Below are 21,323 nucleotides of genomic sequence, written 5' to 3'. Positions count from 1 at the left end.
CTTCTCCTTCTCCTTCTCCTTCTCCTTCTCCTTCTCCTTCTCCTTCTTCTTCTTCGTTACTTGCTAGTCGGGGCCCCTGGATGAGGTACCTACTTTCTCTGAACCTTGTTCTCATGTGTGAAGTGGAACAGTAATAATTTCTCTGCGTACTTATCAGAGGATTAAACAGACATAAATATAAATGTCCTGGGACCAGTAGTTTTTCAATATTAATTCCCTCCCTAGCCTTCTTTGATTAACATACATATTTGTCCTTTGAAAACATTGGCTACAATACAAAGAAAGGTGGCCCTTGTACAGAGAATCACCCAATTGAGGTAGTGTCCTGGGATCAATCACACCGTCAACCAGAGCACTAGAGATGTCGGCTCTAAAACTGTCCCGTCTCTGCTATGCATATTTTTTTTTTAACAATTATTCATTTTTGAGAGTGAGAGAGACAGAGCATGAGCAGGAGAGGAACAGAGAGAGAGGGAGACAAAGAATCAGAAGCAAGCTCCAGGCTCTGGGCTGTCAGCACAGAGCCCGACACAGGGCTCGAACTTAAGGACAGTGAGATCATGACCTGAGCTGAAGTCGGACACTTTACCAACTGCTCTGCATCTTTTAATTTCCATCCTACTGTTCTGACTTCAGTCACAGCTGTCCCTGAGCCTACACAAACCTCCACCTGCTATCTGCTTCCCCACCCATCCTCTCTCCCTCAGCAGCTGCCACCCTGGAGCTGACAGACACCCTGACCTCCACCTCTTCTCTTCCCCTACTTACCTTAACTGACACCTGGTTATCCTCTGTGGACAGCCTGTCAAGTTGAAGGTGTTATTCCCCCTCGGGCTTGCTCTCTCCCCATCCCAGATCTGCCTCATTCCTGATGACTTTCACATTTCGGCCTTTCATTTCCATAACCTCTTCATCTCCAGTTGCACCTCCTCACTTACCTGAGCCTTTCAGCCTCGTGGAGTTCATATTCTAGACAAGCCCACTGGCGACAGCTACCCCATATCCAAAATCACAAGCACAACCTACCGTTCTCCACCTACCCTCAGTTCTTCTGCTGGAACGGTGAGATCTTTAACCCCACATTCTTCACAAAACTCTTGTCTCCTGAGTTAAACATCATGATTTTGTTTCATTAATAATCCTTCCCTTGCCTGCCCAATTTCCCTGTTCACTTTTCTTTGTGATATTTATCAGGCAAAACTCCTGATGAACCTGGAGGCCAACTTGCACAGGTGCATGGTGTTCCGTGAAGAGGAGAGCTGGGTGTCAGGTTTGACTCTTCAGCACTCACCTCTACAGCATTCACATGTCCTCCCGAAACCCCTGTGTTGTACTCTGTCTTCTTCTCTCAATCCCCAATCCACTTCCCTTCCCATTTCCCAGCCATGTCTCATCTCCAGGCTCCCAAGTTATAACCCCACCTGCATCTGCATCCTGTGGCTCATGACCCCATCCTGTTGTCCTGGAGGAAGTAGGTCTCCCTCCCCTTGCAAAGACCACTTCCTGCCCTGGACTCTGGATCCAAGCTTTTACCCTCCCTGGGATTTTGCCTTTCCCCCTTTTATACCTCTCTCCTGCATTCCACCTCTCCCACTTTCCTGCTTTGCTGCCTAGAAACTTGTCTTAGAATCTTCCATCAGAAAAGCAAAACTGCAAACTCCTTACCCGTTTTTCCATTCCCCTCCAGCTACTGCCCTGTTTCTTACCTCTCCATGTCCTCTCCTTCTGTCCACATTTCAACCCACCACAGTGTGGCTACTGATGTCACCCTCCCTTCCCTGAAACTACCTTTGTCAAAGCCAGCCATCTTTATATTTCCGCCCCAAGCTCCTTTCCCTCTTCGGTGCCCTTGCTGTGACATTTGACAAGGTTGAGCATGACCTCCATGATAGTCTCTTCTCTGGTTTTCACCATGTTGTCATTAGCTGCCAACTTTCTGCTTCACAGGCTCCCCACAATGTCCTGCCCAAACTTGAACTTTTGACAGTTCCCAAGGGGCAGAGCTGTGCTACTTCTCCTTCCTCTGTTCTCCTTTCTTGGTGACTTCATCTATCCCAGGGGCTTGTCATCTCTACACATCAAACTACTCCAAATGCTGGTCTCTAGCCCAGACGTTTCCTCTGAGCCTTGACATCTGCAGGCATGTTTCCCACATACCTTGGCCTTAAGAGACCCCAGAGGGATTTCTCCAGCCTCCTCCTTTCCCAACATCCCACCTCACAAAATGTCTCCAACAACCATCTAGATACTTGAGCCTGAAACAGAAACCTCCCTGGTCCTTCTTTTTCTCACTTTCCACATTCCATGCAGTGGACCCCCCAACATAATAAGGAACTAGATCCAACCAGATGGAAGCCAGGGGCACCTCACCTCATATACAGGTGATCGGACACCTCAGACAACACTGGCCATGTTTCTATCCTTGCCCCCTGTTCCTGCAGGCCCTAGGAAGGGAGGCCTGAGGAGTAGGGAGGGATATGAAAGGAATCTCTTAGAAATCATGCTTCCTCCCCAGGACAAAGATTAGCCATGGCATGAGAGACAGTGGAGGAAGGCATGAAAGGGGGTGAAATAAGCTTGGACCTCTTGATAATTAACAGTGACTTAAACTTTTGGGTGTCATTCTGGAACCAAGGTGAATGACTAAAGGAAAAGAAACTTTTAATATTTTTATTCTCTTGGGTTTTGGTTGTTTAATAAGTCACTGACAATAAATGTGACCTCATCACCTCCTGTGTAAGAATTTTTGAAGGTTTTCTATTAAACTTAAAACTCAAACTCCTCACAAGGGCCTCTGTACAGTCTGTGTTAGGTGCAGGGGATTCATTGGTGAACAAACTCAGCTTTTTACCTTCCTTCATGGAGTTTTCAGTGGGTAGGAGATGTAGACATCAGGCAAATAATTGCTGTGTCCCCCAAAACAGTATAAATCACAATGTCTGTGAAGGAAAAGTGAAGTGTGTTAAGATGGGTTGTGAGGGGTCTGTTCTGGATGCACATCTGAGAAGGTTCCTGAAGAAGTATCACTTACAGTTGGATCTGAAGGGCTAGTTTGATGCTGGCAGTGATGGGGGAAGAGCATCCTGGATCCAAGTAGAAGGAATGTAGACCTAGAGAGAGAAAGAACTGGGTAAGGTGAGGCTAGGAGCCTGAGGTGAGGCTAAGAGGAGGCAGGGAGGAAGCAGGGAGATGAGGGAGAGGGAGGTGAGGCTGTGAAGAGGGAAGTAAGGCTGGGAGGAAGTTGGTGAGACTGGGAGGAGACAGGGAGGCTGAGAGGTGAGGAGGGAGGGGAGGCTGAGAAGAGAGAGGTGAGGCTGACAAGAGGGAGGTGAGGCTGGGAGGAGGGATGTGAGACTAAGAGGAGGTAAGGAGGCTGGGAGGAAGCAGGGAGGCTGAGAGGAGAGAGGGGGTACTGGAGGAGGGAGATGAGGCCTTGTGTGAGTGAGGAAGAGGAAGAGAGAGGGTCTGATTTTCAATGACTGAGCTTTTAGAAGGTGGGTGTGCAACCCCATCCAGGGTAGGTTTATAGAGACCACTCGGGAAGGTGGGCTGGAAGGCTGGCGAGCTGGGAGCAACAAGGACTGGGCATCGAGTGACTACTCTGGTGTCTGTTGTGGTGCACCCCCTCCTCCAGTGACTGGCCTAGATGGATGGGGTTTTTAGGGTGTGGCGGGGAGGGAAGTTCTGAGCCATCCTGGAGCTCAGGCTGGTGGTCTTCCCTTAGAATCAGCACTCATAGCTGGGAGATGCAGACATGCCAGAATGGGGCTGCTCTGGGGCAGGGTGTGGAACAGGGGAATGGGAAGAATCCTAGCTCCATGAAATGAACAAATGGGCATTGTTATTTTTCCCCCCATTCACATGAGAGAAGGAAGCTTTATCTGCATTGCCCTTTGCTGTATCTTCAGTACCTAGAACAGTTCTCTGGATTTAGTGCTCAGCAAATGCTTGAGCACATGAATGAATATCGTACATGTGTTACACTCACGTGCAAAGGCAGGCTGAGCTGACCAAGGAGCTGGGGAAAGTTTCAGGAGACCCCAGCATCCTTGCCCACTTCCTCACTCAGTGTGCAGGGTCCTGATATGCTTTCACCCCATCAGACAGTTCCCTTCCACCAGTGTGGGTGGTGGGTGGGGCAGGTTGTAGGCAGGCTTTGGCGGAGATGCTAACCTTCTCCATGCTGCTTACTCCCCCAAGCTCTCCCCAGTTGTGCCCCCTCTCCCCACCCCCCATCAGTGCTGCCTCTGTGACTAATGCTATTTCCCCAAATAGAATGCACACACAAGTGCTTTAGACAACAACCTGCATTATTATTTTTTCTCTTGGACTGACTGCTTCGGTGCCCACCAAGGGTTCTCCCAGGGCATCTCATTTGGAAATATTCTGGGCTAGCCATCTGCAGGCAATTGCCTTTAAGACAAAGGCAGTCTGAGACAACTTCATTACCTTTTCAGATTTTTCTCCATTAAGTTTGGGATGCTTCAAGTATGAGGTGCTGCAAGTAGGAGGTATTCTTTGTCTGGAATATGAGGGCTCCTGGGTTTGCTGCTGACTGCGGACGCTTCCCTCCCCCTTTCCTGGGCCTCAATTTCACTACCTTAATGTGATGTGTCTGATGGCTTCTGTGGGGCTGTCTGGCTCTGATACTTCTTCCCAGGGTCTGGCACCTGCTGGGCTCTGACCAGCACCCAGGTTTTTGAGAGCTTTTCACAGGGGTCCTGCCTGCTGCCTTTCACCTCCAGGTTCTGGACCAGGCCCATCACCTGCCTGTACTGTTGAGGAGAAGTCTCAGCAGTTGGGGGAGGGCTCTCCTCCCCAGGACCCCTCAGCATCTGGGCTTCATTATTAATAGGCATCAACAGTTTGTGCCTTGGTCCCAAGTGTTCAGATGGTGGATGGATTAGACCTCACCAGGTTTGGGCATAGGCTGGGTATGCTGAGTCTATAAGAAGGAGGGGGAACTTGTATTTTTTCCTTGTTCGATGTTGTCTGGTCCCAGGTCTTTTCTGAGGCCACCAGGCTGGGCAGTCAGGGGTAAAGGGAATCTGTTAAGAGCCTATGAAAAAGTCGCTAGCAATAAGCATAAAGATTAGCAGGGTAGGGAGGAGGCCAGGGGTGTATGCTAGGGCCTCCCTGTGTGGCCAGGAAGAGTGGAGACTGAAAGGTCAGGGGGGTTGGTGGTGGAGAGGAAGGCTGAGTTCAGGCAACTTTCCTGAAATCCAGCAGCCATGAAGATTGGCAGAGGGTGGAGGGGAGAGGCTGAAGCCCAGGTATCTAGAGGAGACAGGGGAATGTAGGAGAAGGGACAGTTTGGTTATGTTGAGGTTGAGGAGTCCAGGGGCCACAGGAGAAAACAATATTGTGCCATGAAGAACAAAGAGAAGGAGCCCTTTTCTCTGTGCAGTCCCCCAAGGCCATGGCCTAGTGACAAGCCTTGATTCTCTCTCGCTTGATAGAGTTGTGGCAAGGGAAGGTCTCTGAGCAATGGAGCATGGCCTTGAGGAGGAGCCAGGCTCCACCTGGGAGACTCCCTGGATCTCCCTTGGCCCATCCACGGAGTCCAGAGGCTCATTCAGTCCGACAGCCCTGGATGTGACACACTGGCTGAGGAGAGGTTGGCAGCTAGGACTCCCAAATGGTCTCAGAAGGAGGTCCATTCTGTGCAAGTCTCCACAACCCCTTTCTGAACATCAGTTCTCTCCCCTTTAAAATGGGATAATCCTTTATGTCCTGCCCATCTTAGAGGGGTGAAAATTAGAGTCTGTGAAAATTAACTAGGCTCATTTCTGAGGCGATGTGCCACTCTGAACTTAGGAGTTACTGCAGCGCATGGGGCACACAGCTCAGTCTCATCTGGTGAATTAGCACATGTGCCCTGCTCTGTCTTCTCTTCCCTGTCTTGTGCACATGGCTTCCCCAGATTTCCTGGTTGAGCTGGGTCCTAGCCTGCACCCAGGGCTGACCAGCATGTGGGGAGAGACTCCATTGTCTCACTTATCGACTCAGCAGAGGCAACCCAGTCATACTCACTTAGGCAAGGTGGTGGGTACAGGAGTAGGGTTGCCCACCTGCTACCCTGGAGCCCTGTATCCAGCTCATGGTCAGCGTCCACTCCCACTCAGGCAGTTCTTCCTTCTCTGGGGGCCACCAGCCTCTGGAGATCTATGTTGTTCCTGGCCTTGAAGTTGGCTAATTGGTTCAACCACAGAGGGCCTTGAGAGAAAAATACCACGTGTGTTTCTAAAGGGTTTTTAGGGAGCCATAAAAGTGCCAGGATTTCTTTTTTGTGATGGTTTTTAGGTCCTGAGGTAAGAGATTCTTGAGTTTTCCTATGTTTGCCCATGAGTTGCTCTCACTAAAAAACTTCCAGCCTCCTCGGAGGGAGTATTTTCCAGCTGCAACAGCCATGATGGGAAGGGATTCTGCTGGAAAGGTAGAGACACTAGTGGAGGCAGAAACACAGTCCTGATAGGAGCCAGGCACTATGCAAAGCTGGTTGCATATGTTATATTGTTGTGTTCCTATTAGAAACTGAGGTCATAATGGGATTGTCCGAGGCAGAGAGCAGCTCTGAGAAACCACTGACTTGTCTGGAATCACACAGCTGCTAAGGTTAGGCTCCCCTCCTCCTTGTCAGCAATACAGTCTGTGACACCCTCAACTCTCACTGACTGACTGTGCCCACAGGAGTCCTCAAGGGTAGCTGCACTTCACCATTGAACTCTATAGGCAGTTTCCATAGAGCACCTGAACTGACCCTCTTTTTTTTTTTTTTAATTTATTTTTTTTAATTTATATATGTCAGACAGAGACAAGACCAGGGGGAGTAGTGGCCATTTTGTGAGGACATTGGAGGTGATGAAAAGGACTCTGGATCTTTTTCTGAGTATGAGTGGACATCACTGGAAGCATTTTGAGCAAAAATGATCTGGGTTATATCCAGAACTGACCCTCTTAAATATAACCCAGATCATTTTTGCTCAAAATGCTTCCAGTGATGTCCACTCATACTCAGAAAAAGATCCAGAGTCCTTTTCATCACCTCCAATGTCCTCACAAAATGGCCACTACTCCCCCTGGTCTTGTCTCTGTCTGACTTCTATCCCTCCATGCTCCTCTGGTGCCTCCTTTTCGGTCCTCATATATGCTAAGCAAGCTCCCACCTCAGGACCTTTGCACTGGATGTCCCCTCTAATTGGATCACTCTTTTCTCAGATGGCCTCAGGTTGATTTCATTACCTTGTTGGAACCTCTGTGCAATACTGCTTCCTAGAGAGGCTTTCCCTGACTGCCCTTCTTGTCCCTGTTCTCCTCTGGCCCTCGCCCTGCTTTATTCCATAGTGTTTGTCATGACCCAATATTATATCATATGTTAGTTGGAAGGTCACTTGATTGTCTCTCTCCTACCAGGCTGCAATAAAAGGAACTATATCTTTCTTGCTCCTGTTGTATCCTCTATGTTGGTGATAGTGCTGACACACAGTTGGCACTCAAGGCATTTGGTGAAGGAACGACTCATTGAACGAACACCAGGATCAAGAAGTGATGGGTGGGGGATGGAATACAGTGACAGTAAAGGAAAGAGAAGGATCCAAATATGGACATCTGGGCATTAGGACTCAGGCCTATGGGACCCCAGGGCAAGAAGGCAGAGCTTGGAGGAACTTTGGCACCATTTGAACGAGACCAGCATAAAGTCCTTTGCCAAGGTTCCTAGTGGCTGCTGAGCACTGATCTAAAGCTGGACAGCCAATGAAGCCCTTGTGAAGTCAGCAGCCTTGGTAGCCAGATACTTCCAGATTCCCTTTCACAAAGGCTGATACTCCATGAGGGTTTTTCCCCGGAGTGACTGGGGTTCATATCCCTTGCCTGCACATTTCAAGGCATAAAATGGAGCAAAAGCAAGCAGGCCTTACCTTGCAGCTGCATGTCTGACCAAAGGTGTTGCTTGCAGAAGTGTGGGTTATTCCTGTCCAGTTGTGGAGAGGTATGTATCTTGTGATTGGCTACTGGTGGTCATTTCTTCCAGGGATTGAACTGGAACATGCAGCCTGTGGGTTAATTCTTGATTTTCTGCAGCCATCGGCTGCTGTTGAATGGTGGTTTGCTGAGATTTACCCTTGTCATTACCCCTGAGATTTACAGCTATCATTTCCTGTGTGCCCACGGTGGCTGGCATGTGCTCCCTAAAAACCTTGTATGAGGACACTATTCACCATATAGTGATCCCATATAGTCACCTAAAGGCCTCATCTTATGTTTTTATTTTATTTTTGAGAAAGAGACAGAGTGTGAGCAAGGGAGGGGCAGAGAGGGGAGACAGAATCTGAAGCAGGCTCCAGGCTCTGAGCTGTCAGTGCTGAGCCCGATGCGGGGCTTGAACTCACAGAGTGCGAGGTCATAATCTGAGCCAAAGTCAGACACCAAACCAACTGAGCCACCGAGGTGCCCGCCCTAATGACCTCATCTTAACTTGATTATCTACACAGATGCTATTTCCAGATAAGGTCACATGCTTAGGTACTGGGGTTAGGACTCCAACAGATCTTTTTTGAGGGGACACAACTCAACCATAACCAAGGGCTAGGTGTTCATGGTGTCCTGAGTTCTCACTGAAATATTCTGTCACATTTTACAGAGAAGGAAAGTGGGATTCAGGGAAGCCATGTAACTTTCCCAAGTTCCTGTTCCATAAGTAGCAGAAGTAATACCTGATGCCTCATTTGGGGATTCCAGATCCAGGGCTCAATTCATGATGATGCCTTTAGGAGGCAGGTCCCCTTTTCCGTCCCACTTGGGACACATCCAGCACTGTTGGCTGTATTATTATTCTCTTATCAGCCTTTTGCCTCATGACCTCTGGATGGGAACACATGGGTGTTTTTCCATGGAGAAGGAGCAGAGGTTTGCCTGCTGCCCAAGAAACACCCAGAGATGAGCTACAGAAGGAGGAATCAGAGCTGTCCTGGATAACTCCCAGCTTTGTGAGAGGCAGTAGAGCCTTGTGGTTGAGAACTCAGGGTCTGGAGTCAGTGTTAGCTGTGTGACCTTGCACAGTCACCCGGTTCAGAAATTCAGTTTCTTCATCTATTACATGGAACTAAAGTTTGTTTTGATATCTAAGGCTCCTAGTGTGATGCCTTAGGCATAGTACGTACTTAAACATTCACAGAAGAAGAGAAAGTAATCCAGGATAATACACTTAAATGTATCACTGCCATACTTTGTTTTCACTTGATAAATACTGAACACTGTCATTCTGGGCTTGGTTGTAGGTGCTGGGGATCCAGTGGGGAGCAAAACACCTTGATACTGTCAGGCTGGGGGCTGTGGTGTGGTACCAGACCCTTGGGGAGAAGACCTCTGAGCTGGGATCTGATGGGTGAGGAACCTAATTGTGACCCGACCTAGGTGAGTCCCAGGTGGGAGGGGAAGGAAGGGGAGAGCATTTCAGGACCTAGTACAACGTTTGAAACATAACGAGGATGGAGTGGCTTTGGTCTCTCCTGAGACTAATAGGCAGCCATTGAAGGCTTTGAAGCCATGACTGCTATTATGATATTTGTGTTTGATTGAAAAGTTCATTCTGGCTGCTATGTAGAGCTTGGATGGAGGTGACAGTTGTGGACTATTGAAGACCAGGTAGGAGGCTATTGAGGTTGTTTTGGCAATAGACAAAAGTGGCTTGGTTTAGGCCAGTGGATAGAACCTGGCAGGAAGCCTGGCCTCCTGGCCGCTTCCTGATCCCTGTGGACTATCATCTGTCGCTGAGGATATCCATGCTGTAGCCCTTGGTTATGGTTGAGTTGTGTCCCCTCAAAAAAGATCTGTTGGAGTCCTAACCCCAGTACCTAAGCATGTGACCTTATCTGGAAATAGCATCTGTGTAATCAAGTTAAGATGGGGTCATTAGGGCGGGCACCTCGGTGGCTCAGTTGGTTTGGTGTCTGACTTTGGCTCAGATTATGACCTCGCACTCTGTGAGTTCAAGCCCCGCATCGGGCTCAGCACTGACAGCTCAGAGCCTGGAGCCTGCTTCAGATTCTGTCTCCCCTCTCTGCCCCTCCCTTGCTCACACTCTGTCTCTTTCTCAAAAATAAAATAAAAACATAAGATGAGGCCTTTAGTGTGACTATATGGGATCACTATAGGGTGAATAGTGTCCTTATAGAAGGAGAAATTTGTACACAGAGACACAGAGACACACAGAGGGAAGACGATGTGAAGACACCATTCACAGCTAAGGAGAGAGGACTGGAACAGATCTTACCCTCTAAGCCCTTGGAGGAAACCAACCCTACATAAACCTTGATCTTGAACTTCTAGAATTGGGAGAGATGAATTTCTGCTGTCTAAGCCACTCAGGTCTGTGGTACTTTGTTACAGTAATCCTAACAAATGAATACCTGTTTGTCTCTTTATAGAGAAACCTGGAGACCTACAAAACATCAGCACCTGGGTCCCACTCTTGGAGATGCAGATGTGGTTGTGGGTGGGGTCTCTCTGGGTGGTGCTGATGAGTATCGGGCATGGGGAGGGTGGGTTGCAGAGCACAGGTCTCATGCAACCCTTCTTCTGTGCTTTTGCGCCCTTAGTCCTCAGATCTATCCATGGAGCCAGTCTACTAGAAAGCTCTGAACTTGGCATTCATTATGCCCCTAGGGCCTTCAGAGTCCCCTATACAGTGGTAGCTTTTGTCATGGGTCCCACAAGAAAACAAGGTATGGAATTTGCCATAGTCTCTGTGTCTGGCACTGTTATTTATTTAGGTGTAGTGGGAGGAGGTTGGACACGGGAGTCAGAGAATGCAGCTCTGCCACTCACTGACTTGAACTTGGCCAAGATGCTTACTCTTTCTGAGTCTCTCTCCTTTTTTAAAACCTGTGGAGTGCAGCCATGTCCTTGCAGGGTCCCTATAAGGATGCAGGGAGGATGTGCATAAACAAGGCTTCCTATACAGCTGGGCAGGCTGTGTTCTGCACAGGATGGCCAGGGGCTGAGTCAGAGCTGGACTTGGCTGGCACACTGGTCACCACCCCTTCCACACTGGTCATGTTCTCATAAGCTCCTACAGGCTGGGATGTCCCTGTATGTCATGGGTGTCATGGCATTCCCAGTATGTAGTTGATATTCAATGAGTATTTGCTTTTTCCCTTGAAGAAACTCTTCGTTACACAACTTGGAGGTGTGTCTTTCAGAACTTAGTGAATATCTGCTTCCTCCTCTCTGGCATCATGATCCAAGCAACTGAATGTATTTCCCTTTTTTGTTCTTACTATCAGGAAGATCAAGGCCATTAATTCTTATGTTGGTACAATTGTAGTTCCCTTTTCTCTTGTTCTAATTGATTATGCTTTATTTATGTTGTATCGGTTGATTAGATAAATTCTTTGTGTAAGCTACTCCGGTTCCTTTGAGAAAATGTTTATAAGCAAATGCAATATGTTTTCAGACTTTGGCCAGCACATCATGTGGCTGTTCTGCATCCTTTAGTCTGGCAGCCAGTCAGAGATGAGTGGAGTAGCCCTGGCAGCTACATGGTGTTGAGCCTGAACCCCAAGGATGTGGTTTTCGGGATATTTCTTTGATCACAGGGTGAGTGGGGGGTGGGGGGGGGTGCTGGATGGTCTGGAAAAATGTCCATCTCTCCACCATTTATTGATGGCTTTATTTCATATAGCAAGCAAGAATTATAAGGATAACCCCAGGTATTTGGGGAGCTCCAGAAGGTTAGCAAAATGCTTTTAGAGAGTTGGATAAGTTCCAGGGCCGCTTTGGCCTTCAGGTCCAATTTGAGCTGGTTCTCATGAGGGCCCTGCCATGGCCATCGGTTATCATATCTGCCATCATGCCCATCCTCCAGTGCATTGGATACTGAGGTCAGCCTTGCCAGTCTGTTTAAATAGTAGTTAGTATTTCACCTTCAGTGGAGGGACTTTAGCAGGTAGTGGGTTTTTGCAATGTATAGATTGGCCTGGTGTTTCCACATGGGATTTGAGGGTTTGTAATCTAATCCAGGGAAGCAAAGGAGATAATCTCACAGCACTGTGTCCTGAGGGGTCAGCCTTGAGGGTGCATGTGCAAAAGTGAGAGCTTCTAGGCTTAGCAGGTTTGCATGGGGATCTTGCTTCGGCCTGCTCCCTTTATGTTGCTAGAAATGTTCCACAACTATTTGCATTTTCCAGATCTTTCTCTCTTCTGGAATTGAAACCTCACTGCCCATGTGCTGAACTCAGCTCAGAGATGTGTTTGTGTGGCCTACACAGTGTTTTTCACCGTGTCTACTGGAGCCCTTTTAGATGGGGTGTGTACCCTTGGGTCAGGCCTGGCTATTAACCCTCCTTGTGGGCTCTTCCCTGAAGCCTGTTCCCTCTCTCCTCACCATCTGATCTGCCTGGGGCAGAGTATGTGTGGCCTCTACCATCTGCATTTTCACCACAAGAGGCTGTGGAGTGGAAGAAAAACCTTTTCTAAGCATCTACTACACGTCACTCACTTCTCCAACCATTTTTACATCTCAAGTCTTCTTCCAACTGTGGTAACGCTACAACGTAGACATTTGTTGACATTCACAGAGGAGGGACTGTCCCCCAAATCAAGTGTGTTAAGCATCCTTGGCTCCTACATAGGCTTTATGGGCTTCACCTCTCCCCTGGGAGCTGGGCTATGCCAGGGAGAAGACTGCACTGGAATTCATGGGCCAGTGCTTGCTGCTTAGAAATAAGTCCTCCCTAAGTGCCTTCCATATGCGGCAGGAGGAGGAGAATGGTTCCTTTGATGATTTCAGATCACTTACGGTCCCACGGCTCACAGATCAGTTCCCATTATGGTTGGAGCAAACTGTTCCAATGTGGTATATTTTCCCGGGTACTGGGAAACTCTGGATTTTTGTTTTTGCCTGTTATCTGGGGCTTTTGAAGACTGTCAGGACTGAAGGCACAAATTTGCAGAGCATACACAGAAAGAAGGAGATGTGGCTATGGCTGACAGAGCAGCTGCTGTAGGGACACTGGGAGACAGGAGGGCTCTGTCTCCTGGGAATCAGCTTGGAATGTGAGCACCCCTCTGTTGGTGTACACGCAGGGCAGGGCAAGGGGTGACAAGGGGCAGGGAGGCTAGCTGGCTGGGTTAGGTTTTCTAAGACAAGGAGGCAGTAGCTCGCTCTTTCATCTCTGAAGAGGACCAGGCATAGGTCTGATGAGCAATAGCTCTCACTGCCTTCCCTTGGTCTAGAGGAATCCCTACTTCTTGGGGCAGTGATCCCAAATCGTTTCATTGCTAGCCACTCTAGTAATTGTGCTGTATTGATGGAGCATGGTCCTGAGGCATGATTAATGTGGATCAAAGTGCTCAGCAGAACACGGCCTTACAGACAGATTAATCTCTGCAGGAAATGATCACAGTTTGATCGCTGGTCATTTTGTTTTTACTTGAAAACAGAACAAAAACTCAATAATCAAATTAGAGAAAATAAAGGCTTTTATATTAGTGAGAAGAAAGGAAGAGAATAGCACAATCTTGTCCAGGTTCTGAGAAGGATGAGACATACAGTGCAGAGGCATTCATGTCTATTAGACGATGCTCGCCAACCCAGCGGTTAGCTGGCGAGGTGAACAGAGAGAGAGAGGGCCCTTGCACCTTCGGTGAGCTCTCTCAGGGCTCCCCATACTCTCACCAATGGCACATCATTCAAGTGATTGATTTTGGAAGAGTAATAAAGGAAAAAGTCTTAAATAGGTTAAACTCTTCTTATAGGTGAAATATATATTACAAGAAAAAATCACTATCATCTTTTTGGGGGAGCACAAATGAACCTAGTTTTTGGGCAGATGGCCTATGTAAGAGCTTGGCCTTGAGCATTGACTTTCTTTTTTTTATTAACTCCTTATTTTTTATTTTAGAGAGACCATGAGTTGGGGAGGGGAGCAGAGAGAGACAGAGAATCTTAAGCAGGCTCCGTGCTCAGTGCTGAGCCTGATGTAGGTCTCGATCCCACAACTCTGGGATCATGACCTGAGCTGAAATAAAGAGTCAGATGCTCAGCTGACTGAGCCACCCAGGTGCCCTGAGCATTGACTTTCTTGATCATCTTCTCGATGGTCTCTTGCCTTATGGGAACTTGTTGAAGTAGGGCTACTTGGAGACTCACTGACCACAGGTCTGGACCAAGAAAAGCCAGTCCTTGGAATTTGGGGTTCCAGCCTAGCCTACTATAAACTGGCCCCAGCTCAATGTCCACAGGGAGGCCAGTTGGCATCCCCTGTTTGAAAATTCTAGGATGACCCCTAAGCTGATCCCAGTCACAAACTAGCCACCTGCTAGGTCTCATCAAGCATCTTATAGCTTTTTGGAAATTTTATTTCCTATATGACAGAGGATTTGATGAAGACAATTGCTATCTTGGCCCTAAATGTGGACAGCGTGGAGGAACCATTTGGTGAAGTGGAAGTGAGGGGAGCCTTGTGACAGATTTCCCAGATGGCCTTTCAGTTTCTGAAGCCAGGAAGGGAAGGCTGGGCAAAAGATGCTCTCACCCTACAATTTGGTAAGGGGAATTGCAAAAGTCCCAAAGAAATCCCAATATTTTTGTCAAAATAAGGAAAGATGACTCTTTGGGCTGTAGAGGCTCTGAAATGAATGTGGGCACATAATCGTGAATACCTCTAGTGGAGATAGGGAATGTCTGAATAAACCAACAGAGCCATACAAGGAGATTTTGGAGAAATTCATACTCAGGACAAGAATATATAATAGGACTGGGGATGCCTATTCAGATTTGTATGAGGCCCTTCTAGAGGAAACAGGGAAGCATAGAATTTTAAACAGGTCAGTTAGGTTGATGTATAACTTTAAGCATATATCCAGAGGTTATTGATCCACTGATTGATGTCAATCAAAAGAGGACTTCAAGGGGCGCCTGGGTGGCTTGGTCAGTTAAGCGTCTGACTTCGGCTCAGGTCATAATCTCACAGTCCGTGAGTTCAAGCCCCGCCTCGGGCTCTGTGCTGACAGCTCAGAGCCTGGAGCCTGTTTCGGATTCTGTGTCTCCCTCTCTCTCTGCCCCTCCCCTGTTCATGCTCTGTTTCTCTCTGTCTCAAAAATAAATAAACATTAAAAAAAATTTAAAACAAACAAACAAAAAACTACACCAAAGTAAAAAAAAGCTTTAAAAAAAAAAAAGAAAAAAAAAAGAGGACTTCAATATTGGCTCTGTCTCCTTCAACATGTCCACTGTCTGTGAAGAGCTGTGGCACAAAGATCAAACATTATATGATGACAAGTCAAGAAGGATGGCTCTGTAATCAGTGCCACACAAGCCCACCGTGTAATATATAGGAGCCTAGGTAATATGGTGCTCTCAGAATTTGTTTATTTACTTGAGAGATGATGATTCCAAATATCTCCAATGACTGGCACAATGTGTCAGAGAACACAAGAGAAAATCTAAAACATGCAAAACCTGAAAGGTTCGAAAGGCCAATTGCAGTGTTTGGCCTAGAATTAGAAAGAATAATAATACCTGACATTTACTGAGTTCTGCTACTCATCAGGCATGATGCTGAGTGATTTTCAGACATTATTCTATTTTGTCCTCATGGCAGCCCATGAGTTGGCAGGGTGATAATCTCTATTTTATTAAAAAAGAAAACTGAACCTTGGGTTTTAGGTAAATTTCCCTAGGTCATATGGTATAGTAGATGAAATTATTGTCCAGCAAGTATTCATTCCTATCCCTAAATATCCTCCAATCAGTTACTTCCATGCACTATTGATACTGGACCTGGCCATGAACTTGCTTTGACTCATGTTATGTGGGCAAAAGTGAATGTGAAAGTTCTGAGTCTAAGCTTTCAGGGGTGGGGAATGTTTCCCCTTTCCTCCATTTCTGACCACAACAAGAAGAGCCTGCCCCAGGTACTCAGTGTCCTCTCACCTGAGCCACAGGAATGAGAATGTAGAGCCGGGCCACTCAGCTGACCCAAAGACCTGCCAGTGGGAGAAATATGTCCTCAATGTTGTATGCCACCAAGATTTTCTGGTCGTCACCTAGCAGCACTAACTGATACATAGCTCCAGTTTGTAGATGAGCTGACATTCAAACCCAGATAATCTACTCCAGAGTCCATGCTCTTTGGCATTTCACCATATCTCACTAAAAAAAAATAAAGAAGAATAATTGAGGTGACTTACAATAGTCCCAGATAGAGTCTTTCGGGTAAATATAAAAAAGTCTATTCTCAATTTATAATTATAGTTCAATCTCTATCAAAATCCCAATCATTTTTTTAATTGGACTTTTACAAATTGATTAGAAAATTACACTGGCAAGGGACACTTGCGTGGCTCAGTCAGCTGAGTGTTTAACTCTTGATTTCGGCTCAGGTCCATGATCCCAGGGTCGTGGGATGGAGCCCCTGCTTAAGACTCTCTTTCTCTGTCCCTCTCCCCCACTCGCATTCTCTCTCTCTTAAAAAAATAAATAAAAAGAAAATTACACTGGCAAGGGAAACCTGGTCAATATAAAAATACTTAAAAAACAAGAAATAATGAAGGGGACAACTATTAACAGATTCTAGAACATATAATTAAATCAGAGAGATAAAGAGATACTGTGCAAAACAAATTTATAGCAACAACAAAGTCTGTAGAAGATCCTATTACATAAAATAACTTAATAGAAGATAAAGGAGGAATCAAACACCATGGAGAAAGGAAGGATTGTTGACTAAATGATTTTGGCAGAATTTATTGTTATTTGGGGGAAAAAAAAGCTACATACCTCATCATGTGCCAAAAATAAGTAACAGTTCTATTAAGGAATTAAGTAGGAAAAAAAATCCTGGAAAATAAGGAAAAGATATCAGATAATTTTCGAAAATGTAAAGTGATAAAAAATATTACAAAGGCAAATACAGTTGACCCTTGAACAGAGTGGGGGTTCGCATGTGCAGTCAAAAACCTGCATTTAACTTTTGATTCCCCTAAAACTTGACTACCTAGCCTAATGTTGACTGGAAGCCTTACTGATAGCATATACAGTTGATTAACACATTATATGTTACCGGTGTTATATATAGACTATATTCTTAGCATAAAGTAAGCTAGAGAAAAGAAAATGTTAAGAGAACCATAAAAAAGAGAAAGTACAGTACTGTGCTGTATTTGTCCAAAAAATCCACATATAAAATACAAGTGGACCCACACAGTTCAAACCTATGTTGTTCGAGGGTCTACTGCAGGCACAACTTTAAAAAAATTTAGAACTAATTTTATAGAAAAAAAAGAAGGGGGCGCCTGGGTGGCGCAGTCGGTTAAGCGTCCGACTTCAGCCAGGTCACTATCTCGCGGTCCGTGAGTTCGAGCCCCGCGTCGGGCTCTGGGCTGATGGCTCAGAGCCTGGAGCCTGTTTCCGATTCTGTGTCTCCCTCTCTCTCTGCCCCTCCCCCGTTCATGCTCTGTCTCTCTCTGTCCCCAAAATAAATAAACGTTGAAAAAAAAAAATTTAAAAAAAAAAAAAAAAAGAAAAAAAAAGAAGAAGAAAGATAGTGGAGGGTAGAGTAACAAATGTTATATATATGACAAGTTGGAAGTACTTACTTTGCCTCTTTCAAATCAGTGAGGCATACATTAGAGCTTAGATTTAAAAAATGGGCAAAAGGCATGAATGAACAACTGACATCCCAAAAAATAAAGTTAGTTCACTTCAAAAGACGTTTATCAAATTCCTTCTCTGTACCTGGCCCTGTGTCAGATACCAGCATTTCAAAAACAAACATGGCAAGATGGAGAACTACTTGAGTAATCACAGAATTACAAAATAAAATGGAATTTATGAAACAATTTTAGGTCTATTGCCTGTGATTAAAAGTTATAATAATGCTGTCAAGGTTGTGGTAAAACTGTTTATTCATTGTGGGTGGCCAAGTCAATTAGGAAACCATTTTGCAAAACATACCTAAAATCATACCTTTTGACCCAATAATCTTGCTTCTAAGAATTTAGCCAAATGGTATAATTTAAATGGGGAATGCATGAATACATAAGCATTTCATTGCAGTGCTATCTATCATACTGAAAAATTGGAAATGACCTCAGTGTTCAGTGCAGGGAATAGCCAAGAAAATTATGGGTGTAGTCACCCTATAGACTTATTCTGCAGCCAATAAAAATGATAATTATAAAGACTATGGGAAATATTTATGATGTAACAGTATGTACATTTAAAAAAGAATAGCAGAGTTGTATCTATGGGGTGATTATAAGTACATAAAAATTAAATATGTAAGTGGACAGGGACTGGAGGGCTCTGGAACTTGACAATTTGTGAGATGGTTGGCCTGGGGGAGAATTTCCTTTTCCCTTTGCATTTGATTTCCATTAGGGTTGTTACATCTTGCAGTAACAAGTAACAACAATAATAATATAAAAAATGTTTTAAAGTTGTAAAAGGACAGAATGAGGACAATGGGTCCTAGCTGTGCATAGGGGAAAACAGACTTGGAAATTTTAGTTGACTAAGAGTTCACTATGAGCCATCAATATTTTGAGTCAGTAAAAAATGCGTAGGAAATCCTTGGTTGCTTTTATTGAGACACAGCCTGAGGCCCATGGGACATGGGGGAATAGACATGTGTGCTAGGTGCTGGGGCAGACCTAGGCTAGAATCCTGGATGCAGTTTTTTAAATAATTCATTTCGTTTGATGTTATTTAATATATTTTAATTTCATCTTTGATAATGTCATTTAAAAAACTTTTTAAATCCCAGTTTTGTAAAGTACATAAAAACATTGATTTTTAAATGTACAGCTTGATTCCGTTTTTACATATGTACACTCCTATGTAACTGGCACCTGGATCAAAATGTAGAACACCATGTATTCCGGAAGGTTCCATCATGTTCAGTTAGCCCATCAATTAGTCCATCAATTAGTCCATCAGTAGTCCAATTCTCATCTATTTCTCACCTGGTGATAACCATTAACTTCTTTCACTGTCAGTTCGTTTTGCTTTAACTTCATATAAATGGAATCATGCAGGCTGTACTTTTTATGTTTGACTTCTCTCATGCAACATAATGTTTTGAGACTGTTCTGTATTGTTATGTCTATCTGGTATTTGTTGCTTTGTAGAATTCCATTATGTGAGTATACCACAATTCATTTATCCATTTCCTAGTTGATGGTCCTTTGAGTTATTTCTAATTTTGTGATATTATGATAAGTCTGTTGCTAATGTGTTTGTCCATGTCTTTGGTGGACATATGTTTATTTCTCTCAGATGTATATATAGGAATGGGATTGCAGTGTTATAAAATAGGCATATGTTCAGCTTTAGAAGATGCTGCCCAACTTTGTTCCAAAATGGTTTCAGGAGTTCTTACTCCCACAAACAATGTGTGAAAGTTTCAGCTACTCTACATTCTCACCAACACTTAGTGTTGTCAGTCTTTTTAATTTTAGGTCTTTGGAAGGCAGTATAGTGGTGTCTCACTGTGGTTTTAATTACTATTTCCCTGATAACTAAAAATCATTATTTTATTATGTATATATTTTATAGTTTTTAGCTCTGTTTTGTTTATGGGGGTCCCTTAGGAATGTCTATATACAAGTTTTTATCATCTGCAAATAGAGATAGTTTTACTTCTTCCTTCCTACTTCTAGATGCCTTTTAATTTCTTTGCTTGTCTAATTGGCATGATTAGAATCTCCAATACAATGCTGAGTAGAAGTGATATCCAGTGGTGGACATCCATCCTTGTCATGTTCATTATCTTAGAGGGAAAGCATTTAGTCTTTCACCATTAAGTGTGTTAGCTGTGGATTTTTCATAGATGTCCTTACAAAGGTTGAGAAAGTTTGCTCCTATTTCTAATTTGTTTAATATTTTTATTATGAAAGGGTGTTGGAGTTTTTCAGATGCTTTTTCTGCATCATTGGAGATAATCATGTGGTTTTTGTCCTTTATCTGTTAATATAATGAGTTGACTGATTTCAGTCATTAAACAAATCTTTTCATTCTTGGAATAAATGTCCTTGATCATTGTGTATAGTCCTTCTTATATGCCACTAGATTTAGTTAACTATTATTTTATTGAAAACTTTTGTGTCTATCATGGGAATCTACTCCCAAAACCAACAGCACACTGTACACACTGTATGTTAGCCAATTTGACAATAAATTATATTAAAAAAAAAAAAAAGAAAACTTTTGGGTCTATAGTCATAAGGGATGTTGGCCTGCATTTTTCCTTTCTTGTGATCTTGTTGCCTGATTTTATTGTCAGGGTAATAATAGCCTCATAGAATGAGTTGGGAAGTGTTCCTTCCTTTTTGGGGGGATAGGCGGGTGGGTGGGTGGAGGAAGGTTTGTGGAAGCTTGATATTAATTCTTCTTTAAATAAAAATTTGTCAGTGAAGACATCTGGACCTTGGCTTTTCTTTGTGGGAAGGTTTTAAATTACTAATTCAATTTACTTACTTACTGAATAAACTTACAAGTTTGTTCAGACATTCTAGTTCTTCTTGAGACAGTTTCAATAGTTTGTGTCTTTCTAGGAATTTGTCCTTTCACCAAAGTCATATAATTTGTTACCCATACAGTTATTCATACAATTCTTTTATAATTATTTTTATTTTTGTAAGGTTGGTAATGATGTCCTTTCTTTCCCAATCCTACTAATTTGAGTCTTCTGTCCTTTTTCCCTGGTCAGTGTAGCTAAAGGTTTGTTGATTTTTGTTGATCTCATCAAATAACTGATTTTTTTGTTTACTTATTTTCTCTATTGTTTTTCTATTTTCTATTTCATATATTTTTACTCCAAGCTTTATTATTTCTTCCCTTTTGCTTGTTTTGCATTTAGTTTGGTCTTAATTTTTTTTTAACAGTTACTTAAAGGGAAGGCTAGATTGCTTGCTTGAGATCTTTCTTTTTTAAAAAAAGAAATCTCCCTCTAATCACTGCTTGCACTGCATGCCATGTTTTTCTTTTTTTCATTTATCTCAAAGTATCTTTAAGTTTCCTTTGAGATTTCTTCTTTGAAATATTGGTTATTGAGGAGTGTGTTGTATAATTTCCATACATTCATGGATTTTTAACATTTCTTTCTGTTTTAGATTCCTAATTTAATTTCACTAAGGCCAGATAATACACTTTATGTGATTTTAACCCTTTTAATTTCATTGAGGCTTGTTTAATGGTATAGTATATGATCCGTCTTGGAAGAATGTTCCATGTGTGCATGAGAAGTATATGCATTCTTCTCTTTTCACATGGAGGGTCCTCAGAAGTCTTTTAGGTCCAGTTGGTTTATAATGTTGGT

The 21,323-nt window shown here is 44.2% G+C and overlaps 1 protein-coding gene and 1 long non-coding RNA gene across 7 annotated transcripts in view; one reads left to right on the top strand and one right to left on the bottom strand.

The window, feature by feature from the left end:
• GRID1 (glutamate ionotropic receptor delta type subunit 1) overlaps window positions 1–21,323 on the top strand; it is a 695,423-nt gene that overhangs the window by 360,359 nt on the left and 313,741 nt on the right. The window lies entirely within an intron of this gene.
• LOC121036888 (uncharacterized) lies at window positions 2,656–8,315 on the bottom strand. Its single transcript, XR_005793520.1, has 3 exons — window positions 7,920–8,315; window positions 3,032–3,110; window positions 2,656–2,939 (listed from the first exon to the last, which is right to left on the bottom strand). It is a non-coding gene; the product is annotated as an uncharacterized LOC121036888 (long non-coding RNA).

The sequence above is a fragment of the Herpailurus yagouaroundi genome, unplaced genomic scaffold (genome assembly GCF_014898765.1).
Source record: "Herpailurus yagouaroundi ecotype Mexico unplaced genomic scaffold, PumYag 163, whole genome shotgun sequence".
In the NCBI taxonomy this organism is placed as follows: Eukaryota; Metazoa; Chordata; class Mammalia; order Carnivora; family Felidae; genus Herpailurus; species Herpailurus yagouaroundi.
The sequence above is the reverse complement of the archived record's forward strand: the minus strand, read 5'-3'. Positions and strand labels throughout refer to the sequence as shown.